This window comes from Symphalangus syndactylus, chromosome 6 (assembly GCF_028878055.3).
Source record: "Symphalangus syndactylus isolate Jambi chromosome 6, NHGRI_mSymSyn1-v2.1_pri, whole genome shotgun sequence".
NCBI classification, from domain to species: Eukaryota; Metazoa; Chordata; class Mammalia; order Primates; family Hylobatidae; genus Symphalangus; species Symphalangus syndactylus.
In genome coordinates, this window is record NC_072428.2 from 31,825,889 (window position 1) to 31,838,234 (window position 12,346).

A 12,346-nucleotide genomic window follows, 5' to 3' on the forward strand; every position below is an offset into this window, starting at 1 on the left:
TCCTGCCTCCTTATTATTTTGTATGTATATTTTTATTGTTTATATTAGACTGTATAATAATTGCTAGTTCACTTATTTGGTCCCTCCTCCAGACTGTGGGCTCTTTCTCTATGTTTCAAACATATATCACGATATCTGGCCCCAAAGAGACTTTTAACCACACAATGAATGCATGTTAAATGAATGTATATCTGTCATAATACTGCAAGCTGAAAGAGGACAAAGAGGAGGCAGGCTTTCTATGATAAGCTTCGTTTAACTAGATGTAATTTCTTAATCAAGAAATGAATCTTCAGCAGTATTGATAAAAATAGTAATGGCTTGAAGATTTCCTGTTTCCTACCAGTTATAAAATGCAACAGTTCATTAATTTTATATATCAGTACAGTTACAGAGGAAAACCATTGGAAAACTGCAAAAAAGTCTTGTTCCTCCAAATTTCTATTTTTAATTTTAGTTTGATTTTTCTCTGAATTGCAACTCTAAAACTGGCCTATAATTTCAAACACCAGTGAGTATGGGATGCTTGTAGTTCAAGAACCAGCAGTGCCTTTTTCTGATCCTCATTATTTTTGTGTGTTTATTTTATGTATGTAGGTCAGCATAAACTCTAACATCTAGATATTTTCTGTAATAGTCTTGATAAACTATAACTGCAATACAAATATATATCATGCTGTCCCTTAAAACATGTACATTTAGATCATACTTTGCTCTATTCACTGTCCTCAATGCTAGAATGTTATCAATGAACAAGAAATATCTATGCTCCAGGAAACTCAGTGAAAGAATCTGACAAGTGAAAGTAAACAAATATATATGTCATATATATTTACCTCATGTATAAAATAATTGATAGTGAGAGAAAGTGAAATATGGCAAGGGGCACTGGACTGAAGGAACTAATGTGCAACTTCATATTTATTGACCACATAGAAAATACACCAAGAAATCTAGGTAATAACTATTTTACTAAATTTTACAAAAAAAAATAGTAAATTTTTAAAATATTTTTCTCACATGATCTTTGAAATTCATAAATGTTAAGAAACTGTCTAATCACACAGGAAGTTACTGGTGGAGATTGCAGTAAATACTAGATATTCCTAGGCCAAAACCCAAGACCATTGCAAAAACAACGACAGCAACAAAACCCTTTCACTTCTCCAGTTCGGCTTCTGCATGAATTTTTAGTCCATTTTATTATTCCCTATAAGTACAACTCAGGGGCTCCAACAGCGCTAATCGACTGAAACCAAGAGTGTAGATGTAAAGGAAGAGAGAGAGAAAACTTTTCAAGAGCAGTGATAAAGTCAGTGTCTAGACAATAGCAAGGCTTCGACAACAAAGTAAAAAGCATGTCTTATGTTTCCACAAGACTTTAGCAGGGCAGCAGGAAATCAAAGAGAAAAACGAAAATAAGTAAGTTTAAAAGAACAACAACATAGCATCAGCTTTTTATTTACATTTTAAAAGTCTTTATTTCCAGGAAAAGTGAACAAATGTTTTGGACCTGTTCCAGGAAACACATGCTCATAAACCAAGTTCTTTAAAAAAAAATAGTATATAGTATAAGGCAAAAAGATAACACTCAAATGTTGTAGTGGTTTTATGAAAGCTAACAGCAAAGCACTAAACATTATCTAAACCTGCCTATAACTGCTTTGCATTTATATAACACTCACTATATTTGAAAAACATATTTTTACCATCACTGAAGTATGCCACCCTTGCAAACCTTCTCATTTTACAAATGAATGTTATCACACAAAGAAGCTTACTGAATCTTAGACAAAGAAGAGACTTAAAGCTTTTATTCAACTCGATGTTCCTATTTTATGGATAAGACAAGTGGGCTTCCGAGTGGACAGCTGATTAGCTCAAGGTCACAGAACTATTCATTGGCAGAAATTCACCTAAGAGCAGTGCCTTTTTATCACTAGTCCAGTGCTTTTGTAGCTGCCACTACCATTACACAAATGCAATACAGACATTAAACATCTGTTGGATTCCAGACTCACAAAAGTCTGGCAAATAAGATGACCTCTAAAAAAAATGTTGCATGAATCAGTTTTGATCTTTCTTTCTCATCTCCATATCTCCTTCTTAGTTCCCTCTATGGCTTCAGAAGGGGACAGCTTATATATTGGAATACTTGGACCTGCACCCTTAAATCCTCTTCCTCATAGTTAACTGCAATGGGGTGGACCCCACCCAAATATACTGTTCATATTGGTTATTCTAAATTTTAACACGGAGAGATAATATTTTATGTCAGACATGGCTGAATGAGAATGATTGATCAGGATGGGCCACTTATATTTGGTGCATAGTTATAGTAGATATAACTATGGGGAAGGTTAAAAATTTAGCAGAAACCATAATCCCAGCATGTTGGGAGGCTGAAGCAGGGGGCAGAAGGACTGACTGAGGACAGGAGTTTGGGACTAGCCTGTCAACATAGCCAGACCCTGTCTCAATAAACAAAAACAAAACACTAGGCAGAGACATTGAAGCATATTCACAAGTGAATAGTTTATCCAGACAGAAAAGAAAAATGAAAACAGCAGACTTGTAGAATGCCACAGACCAAATGTACCTAACAGATGTACAGAAAATTTCTTTCAACAGCAGCAGACTCACATTTTTCTCAAGTGCACACAGAACATTCTTCAGAATAAATCACATGTTGGGCCACAAAACAAGTATTAACAAATTTAAGAAAATAGAAATCATCTCAAGTATCTTTTCTGACCATAATGGTATAAAACTAGAAATCAGTAACAAGAGGAAGACTGGGAAATTTCCAATTGTGTGGAAATTAAATAGCACTCTTGAAAAACCTATGCTTAAAAGTTTAAATAGAAAATGAAAAATGTATTTCGAGGCAAACAAACACAACATGACAAAATTTATGAAATGTAGCAAAGGCTGTTCTAGGAGGGAAGTTTATAGCAATGAATGCAACATTAAAATAAAAAGAAGAAAAAAACAAAAATCTCAAATAAACAACATAAAATCACATCTCAAGGAACAAAGAGAAACAAATTAACCCCAAAGTCAGCAGAATAAAGAAAGTAATGAAGAAGGAAGAAATAAATGAACTAGAAATTAGAAAGATAATGGAAAATATAAAAACAACTCAAAGCTGTTTTTATAAAAATATAACCAAAATGGACAGACAGACCTTTACCTAGACTAATCATGAATAAAAAAGAGAGCATTCAAATAAATAAAATGAGAAAAGAGACATTACAACTAATCCTACAGAAATACAAAGACTCATTCAAGAATACTATAAAAATTATATGCCAACAAATATTGTAATATAAAAGAAATGTATAGAGTCCCAGAAACATACAACTTGAAAGATTGCATTATGAAGAAATAGAAAATCTCTACAGACCAATAATGTGTAAGAAGATTGAATCAGTAGTTAAAATCCTCCAAACTAAAGCTGGAGACCAGAGGGCTTTTCTGGTAAATTTTACCAAGCATTTAAAGAATAAGTTACACCAATCTTTTTCAAACTATTCAAAATATTAAAGAGAAAGAAAAAGTTTAAACCCATTTTATGTGACCAGAATTATTCTAAAACTAAAGTCGGATAAGAACACTGTAAGCAAAGGAAATTACAGGCTGCTATGTCTGATGAACATCAATGCAAAAATTCTCAACAAAATACTAGCAAACCAAATTCAACAGCACATGAAAGAATCATTTACCATGATCAATTAGGATTTATCCTTGGGATGCAAAAATGTTTCAACACATGCAAATCGATAAATAAGATACACAACACAACATTAACAGAATGAAAGATTTAAATAATACGATCATTTCAATGGATCCGGAAAAGCATTTAATAAAATTCAAATTTTTTTCCTGATAAAAATTCTTAACAAATTACATATAGCATGACTGTATTTCAATATAATAAAAATTATATTTGAAAAGTCCACAGCTGATATCACACTCAACAGTGAAAAGCTGCAACCTTTTTCTCAAAGTTCAAGAACAAAACTAGAGTCTCCACTCTCACCATTTCTACTCTCTCTATATAGGATTAGAAGTCCTAGCCTGAGCAATTAGACAAGGAAAGAATAAGAAAAGGCATCCAAATTGGAAAGGAAGAATTTAAATTGGCTCTGTTTGCAGATAACATAATCGTATGTATGGAAAACCCTAAAGACTACACCAAAAAACTGTTAGAATAAAAAAAAAAGATTCAGTAAGCTTGCAGGATACAAAATTGGTATACAGAACTCAGTTCTGTTTCTATTTACTGACAACAAACTTTCCAAAAAATGAATTAAGAAAGCAGTCTAATTTACAATAGCAAAAGAATAAAAAATTGGGAATACAGATAGCCAATAAGGTGAAAGATCTGTACACTGAAAGCTGTCAAAAATTGATGAAAAAAGATAAAGAAGAGACATAAGTGGAAAGATATCCCATGTTCATAGATTGGAAAATTAATATTATTAAAATGTCCATATACCACAGAGAAATTCATGGAATCAATGCAATCCCTATTAAAATTCCAATAACGGTTTCTACAGAAATAATTTTAAAAATAATAAAAGTTGAATGAAACACAGTATCTAAAGTCATCTTAAGAAAGAAAAACAAAGCTAGAGATATTACACTTTCTAATTTCAAAGTATGTTACAAATTACAGTAATCAAAACCGTAGTGTATTTGCACAAAAATGATACACATTCAATGGAACTGAGTAAAGAGCTAAGAAATATATACACACATATATGGTCAGCTAATCTTTCACAAGGGCACAGACAGTACACACAAGAAAAGGACAATCTTCTCAATAAATGGTGCTGGGGAAACTGAATATCCACATGCACAAGAATAAAATCGAATCCTTGTCTAATATTATATACAATAATTAACTTCAAAGACTTAAATAGAAGGTCTGAAAACATAAAACTCCTAACAGAAAGCAGAGAAAAACACCTTGACATTGTTCTTGGCAATATTTTATTGGATATAACAACAAAAGTACAGGCAACAAAAGCAAAAATATACAAGTGATACTGCATCAAACTAAAAAACAAACAAACAACAAAAAATTTCTGCACAGCAAATAAACAAAATAAACATTAAACCAAATAACTCAATTAAAAAGTGCTCCAAAGGCCTGAAAAGATATTTTTCCGAAGCAAATATTAAAATGGCCAACAGGTACGTGAAAAGGGCTTAACATCACAAATCATCAGGGAAATGCAAATTAAAACCACAAGGAGATATCACCTCACACTAGTTACAATAGCTATTTTCCAAAAGAAAATAGATTGTACATTGTACATTAAACATGATCTATAATAACCTTTACACATTGATGTATGAACCTTTGTACATTGAAAAGGTGTTAGTAAAGGTATGGAGAAATGGAACCTTTGTACAATGTGTAACTTCCACAATGTTAGTGGAAATGTAAATTGATACAGGCATGATGGAAAATAGTATGGAAGTTCCTCAAAAATTAAAAATAGAACAACCATGCAACCCAGCAATCTCATTTCCAGGTATACATCCAAAGAAAATGAAATAAGTATCTTGAAGACATATCTGTACTCTCATGTTTATTGCAGCATTATTCACAACAGACAATATATGGAAACACCTAGCTGTCCAATCGTTTAAGAAAATATGGTGAAGTGGTATATTTGTGTGTGTGTGTGTGTGTGTGTGTGTGCGCGCACAAAAGAATATGATTCAGTGATTAAAAAAGGAAGTCTTGCCCTTTGTGACAGTGTAAATGAATGTAGAGGACATTATGCTAAGAGAAATAAGCCAAACACAGAAAGGCAAATACTCTGCATGAAACAGAAATACGATTTAATTAAGAGAATCTGGTTGTGATGCACGGAGCATTGTCTACTAGCTCATTACCTTAAATCCGACTTCCATGACACAAGACTAAGAATCCAAACTTATTTGTAGATGGAATATTAAAAAGTCAAACTCATAAAAGCAGAGAGTAGAATGGTGGTTACCAGAAGCTGGGGTAATGGAAATGAGCAGATGTAGGTTAAAAGGTGCAAGCATTAGTTACAAGATATGTTCTAGAGATCTAATGTACAGCATGGTGACTTTAGTTGACAGTACTGTATTGTTTGCTTGACATTTGATAAGTGACATTTTAAGTGTCTTCACCACACACAGACTCACACACAAACACATATGCACAACCAAATAGCAACTGTGAATGGTGATGGTGTGTTAATTAACTTGATTATGGTAGTCATTATACAATGTATATGTATATCACATCATCACATTGCACACTTTGAATATATACAATTTTTATTTGTCAATTATACCTCAATACCTGAGAGGACTAAAGAAACAGAGATAATATTTAATTAGGAGAATCTGGTTGTGATGCACAGAGCATTGTCTGCTAGCTCATTACCTTAAATCCAACTTCCATGACACAAGACTAAGAATCCCATAAATCACTGGGAAGTTGGAGAATGGTTGAGTCTTATTAATGGCAATCAAAAGAAGTCAGGCATCGGAAAACACAGTAAATAATTATACTGTAAGAATTGGTATGTTGAGATAGTTTTAGGTACAATACATTCATCTACCTGTCCCAGCAGTGTCTAGTCACAGAATATTATGTGGACACAATTTAAACTGTACCATGTTTGGATGAAATCAAATTTATTTACTTTGTACACATACACAAAGTTACAAAGGTGATGAAATAGCATTTTTGGATACTTCAATCTATTGTGTAAATAATTAATTAGTATGGGTGTAATTGCACTTAGCCTTTGTTTTTTTCCTAAAATTTTTTTCTATGCAATGACTATTTTTAAGTGTAGTCTGAATGCATGAGAATCTTTAGTTCTAACATGTTTAAAAAACAGGTAAAGAAAATTGTTCATAAAAAAATGCACATTTCATAGATTACCCCTCAATTCTGCTTCTACCACCAACCACACATTCTCCTCTTCCTCCTTGAGCAATAAAATATTTATACCCCATTATACTGCATCTTCTTTACAACTGTCCATCTTGTTAAAGTAATATTATTCCCTATATAAACTGGTTTTCATTGTGTGTTTGTTATATTATTCTATTTACAAAAGAAATGTTTGAATTTCTTAGGCTGAGACGTAATGCATCCTATTTCTTGTCAAATTTACTGAAAATAATTTTTCCATTCACTGGAATTTTAATTACAGGCATAGGTTTCAGCAGCAACTGAGAAGGCCTGGAGGAAGAGGCATTAACATGAGGCCAAGAAGGCGTTGTTTGTTTGTTTCTAGGTGAAGGTAATTGTCTGAACAACTGGAGTGAAAGAAATGATTGTGAACCCCAGAGAAAAGTTCCGCCTATAGATCCTGAGTTGGAAGACAAAGTATCACCTGTAGATTTTAATCATCAAATATATAGGCTTAAGCTGTATTACTGCTTTGCCACTCTTGATTTCTTTCTTCACATCTGACTAATAGAACTTGGAAATATGTTAGATTCATATTTTCAAATCCTTATTTTCTTCTTCATACACCTCTACTTAAAAATCTTCAGTAGCTTCCTATGGCTTTACCAGACATGTAAAGACGTCTGTAAACCAATCTGAGCCACTTTTCTAGTCATGCCTTTTACCCTTAGTATAGTTTCTCTGCCAAATCAGATAGATTTTGCCTTCTTCAAAAAGCATACCTTGTTATTTTCACCAACATATATTTGCTTATGTTTTTCTCCCTGCTCACCTCTCCTCCATCCACTTATCTCTTGAAATTCTACTTCTCTTTCAAAGCTCATTTCAAATTTCTCCTTTCTATTATAACATAATCTCTGCTGCCTTTGACTCTTTAATATATAGCTTAAGAATAAGCTGTATATTAGGAGCTTATTTTGTCTGCATTTTCTTGATAGTCCTTTTGACTTATGTTTCTAGTTTGAAGCCCTGATTTAATAGTTTGAAGCCCTGATTTAAATTTTTTATTAAATTTTCTATATCACTCAACACAGTGTCTTCCACAAACTAGATGATTAAAAACATATTGACTAATTGTAAAATTTAAAATAAGTATTAATGAAGAGTCTAGATGTGGAGGTCGGGTTCCTACATTTTTGTTATTTAATATGTCCCATTTTTAGCAGAAGATTCAAAAGATTGAAAAGCCTTATTACATCTAGAACTGTTGCTAACACACAGTCAGTGCTTAATTAATATTTGTCAAATGAATGAATAGATGAAAAAGTAAAGTAATTATCTTCAGAACATTTCTGATTTTTTATGCCACTATCACTCCTCCGCTTAAAAACATCATTTGCACTAGACAGTATTCCCAATGTATGGAAGTGCCTGCTCTAGATTAAGAAAAATGTAAATCATACAAAGTTTACAATAAGAGAGATAAGAATACCGAGAAGATATTAACATACCAACAAGTCAAATTCAGCGAAGTAAAGAAGTAGAGCTTCGAAAACAAGAATTTGGGTAGAATTTGGATTAACTGACAATTAAGATGAGGAATTCCCATGCTGAGCTATTCATCTGATAGATGTAAACCTAAACATAAGCACAAAGGAGTTGCCATTTATGGTAACCATTGGACACTCTTACTGCAGTGAATAGTTTGTGTTCAGAAAGAGTAGAAGTTTGGAAGACACAATGAATATGTACATTGTGTGTGTTTGTGTGTGTGTAATATAAAATCTGTGTAACATTTATATTAAAAAGATAAATTCCAAACAAAAATGCTCAAGTGTAAATCTGCCAGGATATTCTGAAATTCCTTCCAAGTGCTCCTGTGTCTTCCTGGGTGTAGCCTAATGCACTCAGCCAACTCATTTGTTGGAGATGATGTTTCCAAGTTTTGACATAGTCCAAGAGAATCTTATGGGAGAGGATGGTACCTCCCCACTCTAGAATGCCTTGATTATGAGCCTCTCTGACAGGAGTTCCTAGATAAGAAATAAACAAATGGCTTCTGAATTCTCCTCTAGGAAACTCATTTTCCTTGTTAGCTCATTTGAAGCCACAGGTGAGCTATGATCTTGACCCCTATCACATTATTTTTGAAGTGGAAATATGCATTGGAAAGCAACAAGGCTAAAACCCTCTGACTAAATACCATTTGCCATTTTTAAGTAAATGTGGGGTTCTTGTTAAAGATGATTTCAGGGGTGAAAGTGCAGGAAAAGCCTATGGCTAGAATAAAAGTGTGAATAATTCTGTGCCTACACATATCATAGTAGGCCATCTGTTCCCTTTGGGAAATAGACTATGATTGCAAAATCTCCAAGTTTCTATTATAATATTTATTACAGCCTAGTTTGCAGTAATTTTATTTGGCCTGCAGAAACAGTACTATGGGCAGTTGTGCATCACCATCAGTAAAATCTTAATGAGCACAAAATTGATCTCATCAATTTACTGTCACTACTCAGCTCACTATATCCAAAAGCTGCTCTTTAAAAATGTTGTGTCCTGGGAGGACCAATCATGATGCCTGTTTTGCTTGCAGTTTTTGTAAGAGGAAAACTGCCGGGCCATATCCCTAGGTGAGGGAAGAGCATATACACATCTTTTGCTGGCTTACCTCTTAACAGCAAATATAACAGCTTGGACCAGTGTAGGACATTTAACATAATGATGACCAAGCTATTATAAAATTTAGCCAGAATGTACTATTTGCCTCCCAATATCTGTTATGTTTCTTCCTTAGTAAAAAAAAAAATAAATAAATAAACCTCAATTTTTAATTAGGAACCTTGCTACCCCACTAAATGATTACATTTCTTTTGCAGCTTAGCATCACTACTGAGTTCTGGCTAACAAAAAGAAGAAACAAAAATTCACAAAACTTCTAAATGTTGCTTTTTTATTTCTTCCTTCTGACGCCTGGAGTTTAAACACAATAGCTGAAGTATTATAACCATGATGTGACCCTGGGAAAAGAAGACACACTGAGAGAAGTACCGCTTCCTCAGAACATCTTCTAGACTGTTTTACCCCCAATGTCTTTAACAGGAAAAAAATAAGTTTCTACCTCAAGTCCTCATTTTTTGAGACTCCACTATTCTCAGTCTAAAATTATTCTAACAAGTATTATTGGCTAATTGCCTGGGAGTCAGAAGTGACAGCAAAGATGGTGAAGTACAAAATGATTCCCTCATTTTCTGACATAATTTTGGGCCGAGGATCATTGGCTTGCAGTGGCAACTGTAATAAAAGCTGCACCAAGACATGCAGTAACATAATGTCTGTGTCATGTTAAATCAGAGTCCTAAAATGAATATCAACAACCTCCTGATGTATCAGGTCAAGATATTTTGACCTCTTGCACAGCATTGGATCATGAATGTTCCAGTTTTGATAAAACCTGAAAGCATAAAAATCCCTGGAGTCTCGTTAGATGTTCGTTCCTGGGCCGGACAAAGTGGCATACATCTGTAGTCCCGGCATGTTGGGAGGCTGAGGAGGGAGGATCATGTGAGGCCAGGAGTTTAAGTGTAGCCTGGGCAACATAGGAAGACTCTGACTCTAAAAAAATAAAAATAAGGCCGGGCGCGGTGGCTCACGCTTGTAATCCCAGCACTTTGGGAGGCCGAGGCGGGCGGATCATGAGGTCAGGAGATCGAGACCACGGTGAAACCCCCTCTCTACTAAAAATACAAAAAAAAATTAGCCGGGTGTGGTGGCGGGCGCCTGTAGTCCCAGCTACTCGGAGAGGCTGAGGCAGGAGAATGGCGTGAACCCAGGAGGCGGAGCTTGCAGTGAGCCGAGATTGTGCCACTGCACTCCAGCCTGGGCGACAGAGCAAGACTCCGTCTCAAAATAAATAAATAAATAAAATAAAATAAAATAAAATAAAAATAAAAATAGAAATAAAAAATAAGTTAGCAGCACAGTAGAATCACTTGAGCCCAGGAGTTTGAGCTTCTTGTGAGCTGTGATAGCACCACTGCACTCCAGCCTGATAAAAAAAGATTTGTTAGATTGCAAACTTTCTTACCATTGTGTATATTATCATGATAAACCTTCACTTGCAGAAGCAAATCTAAGAACAACAGGTTCTTTACAAATATTGTTTTCTTTTCATGGCTTTTTCAGAGTGCTCATGAATGCATCTAATTACTCTGTCTTCTCCATATAATCGTTTGTCAAGACTGAAGACTCTAACGTCATAGTATTTCCAGAACATAGCCCTCTTTTCCACTTCTGTTGAGATAAACTCTACTCAGATACTCACTTTCTGCTGCCTAAACATTTGACATTGACCCTTCCTAATACCTTACCCCTCTACATCAATGTCAAGGTCATGCTGATACATGACATTGAAAGAAATTATTTAGGCAGATAATGAAGGCAAAAGAGTCCTTGGCAGAACTTCCCTTCTGACAAAAAAGCGGCCCAAGAAAACACCTCTTTTCTAACAAAGAGCAGCCTGAGAGATTGAGCAGCAAACATAGATAAGGAAGTTGGAAGCTTGCACGGGGAGATCCTGGCAGCTGTGCCAATAGAAAAGGGTTACCTAAGGGCCAGGCATGTCCACCATGAGGGATTCTCATTCCTTTATTTTTTGTTTGCATGTGTACAGTAAGAAAGAAAGAAACTACATGGAGTAGCTACCTGCCTGCATAATAAAAGATCGGGGTGGGTACTGACAGAGATTTGTGCCCTATGCAGACGGCACTTCTGGTCCTAACCAGTTTTTTGCACCCTATGTAGATCAGACATTGCCTCCCCACTAGCTCATCTGCAAAAACTCTTGCATTTCACCTCAGATCAGCAACCCATTTTTCTGGGACCTCTCTCTGTAGTAGAGAGCTATTCTCTTTCTTTCACCTATTAATTCTCTGCTCTTAACCTCACCCTTTGTGTGTCTGCATACTTGATCTCCATTGCTGTGAGACAAAGAACCTCTTGTGTCACCCCAGGCAACAAATCTGCTTTGATGCTTTATCGGCCTAGAAAATGCTGCATTATTCCCACTTGGTTTAGTCTTGTTTATGCTATAGAAATGACTCTGTACTTTTTAAATGTTGAGCTACTGCATCTCCAAACTAACAAAAAGCCATAGACATTCCTCAAGACTTCCTGAAGAATTATACCCAAAAGCTTCAGTCTCACATTCGCCATAGCCTTACTTTACACTAGTCATTGTGTTCACCTGATCTAGACCTATAGTCAACAATGCCTCATTTTGGAGCCTCTCCTATGTCTCTGTCTTTGCGTGTGTTTATCCCACTGCCAAGAATGTCCTCTATTATCCCATGAACCCTGTACTTTTGCTAAAACCACAACCATTGTTTTGAACTGAATATTTGTGTCACCCCCAAATTCACATGCTGAAGC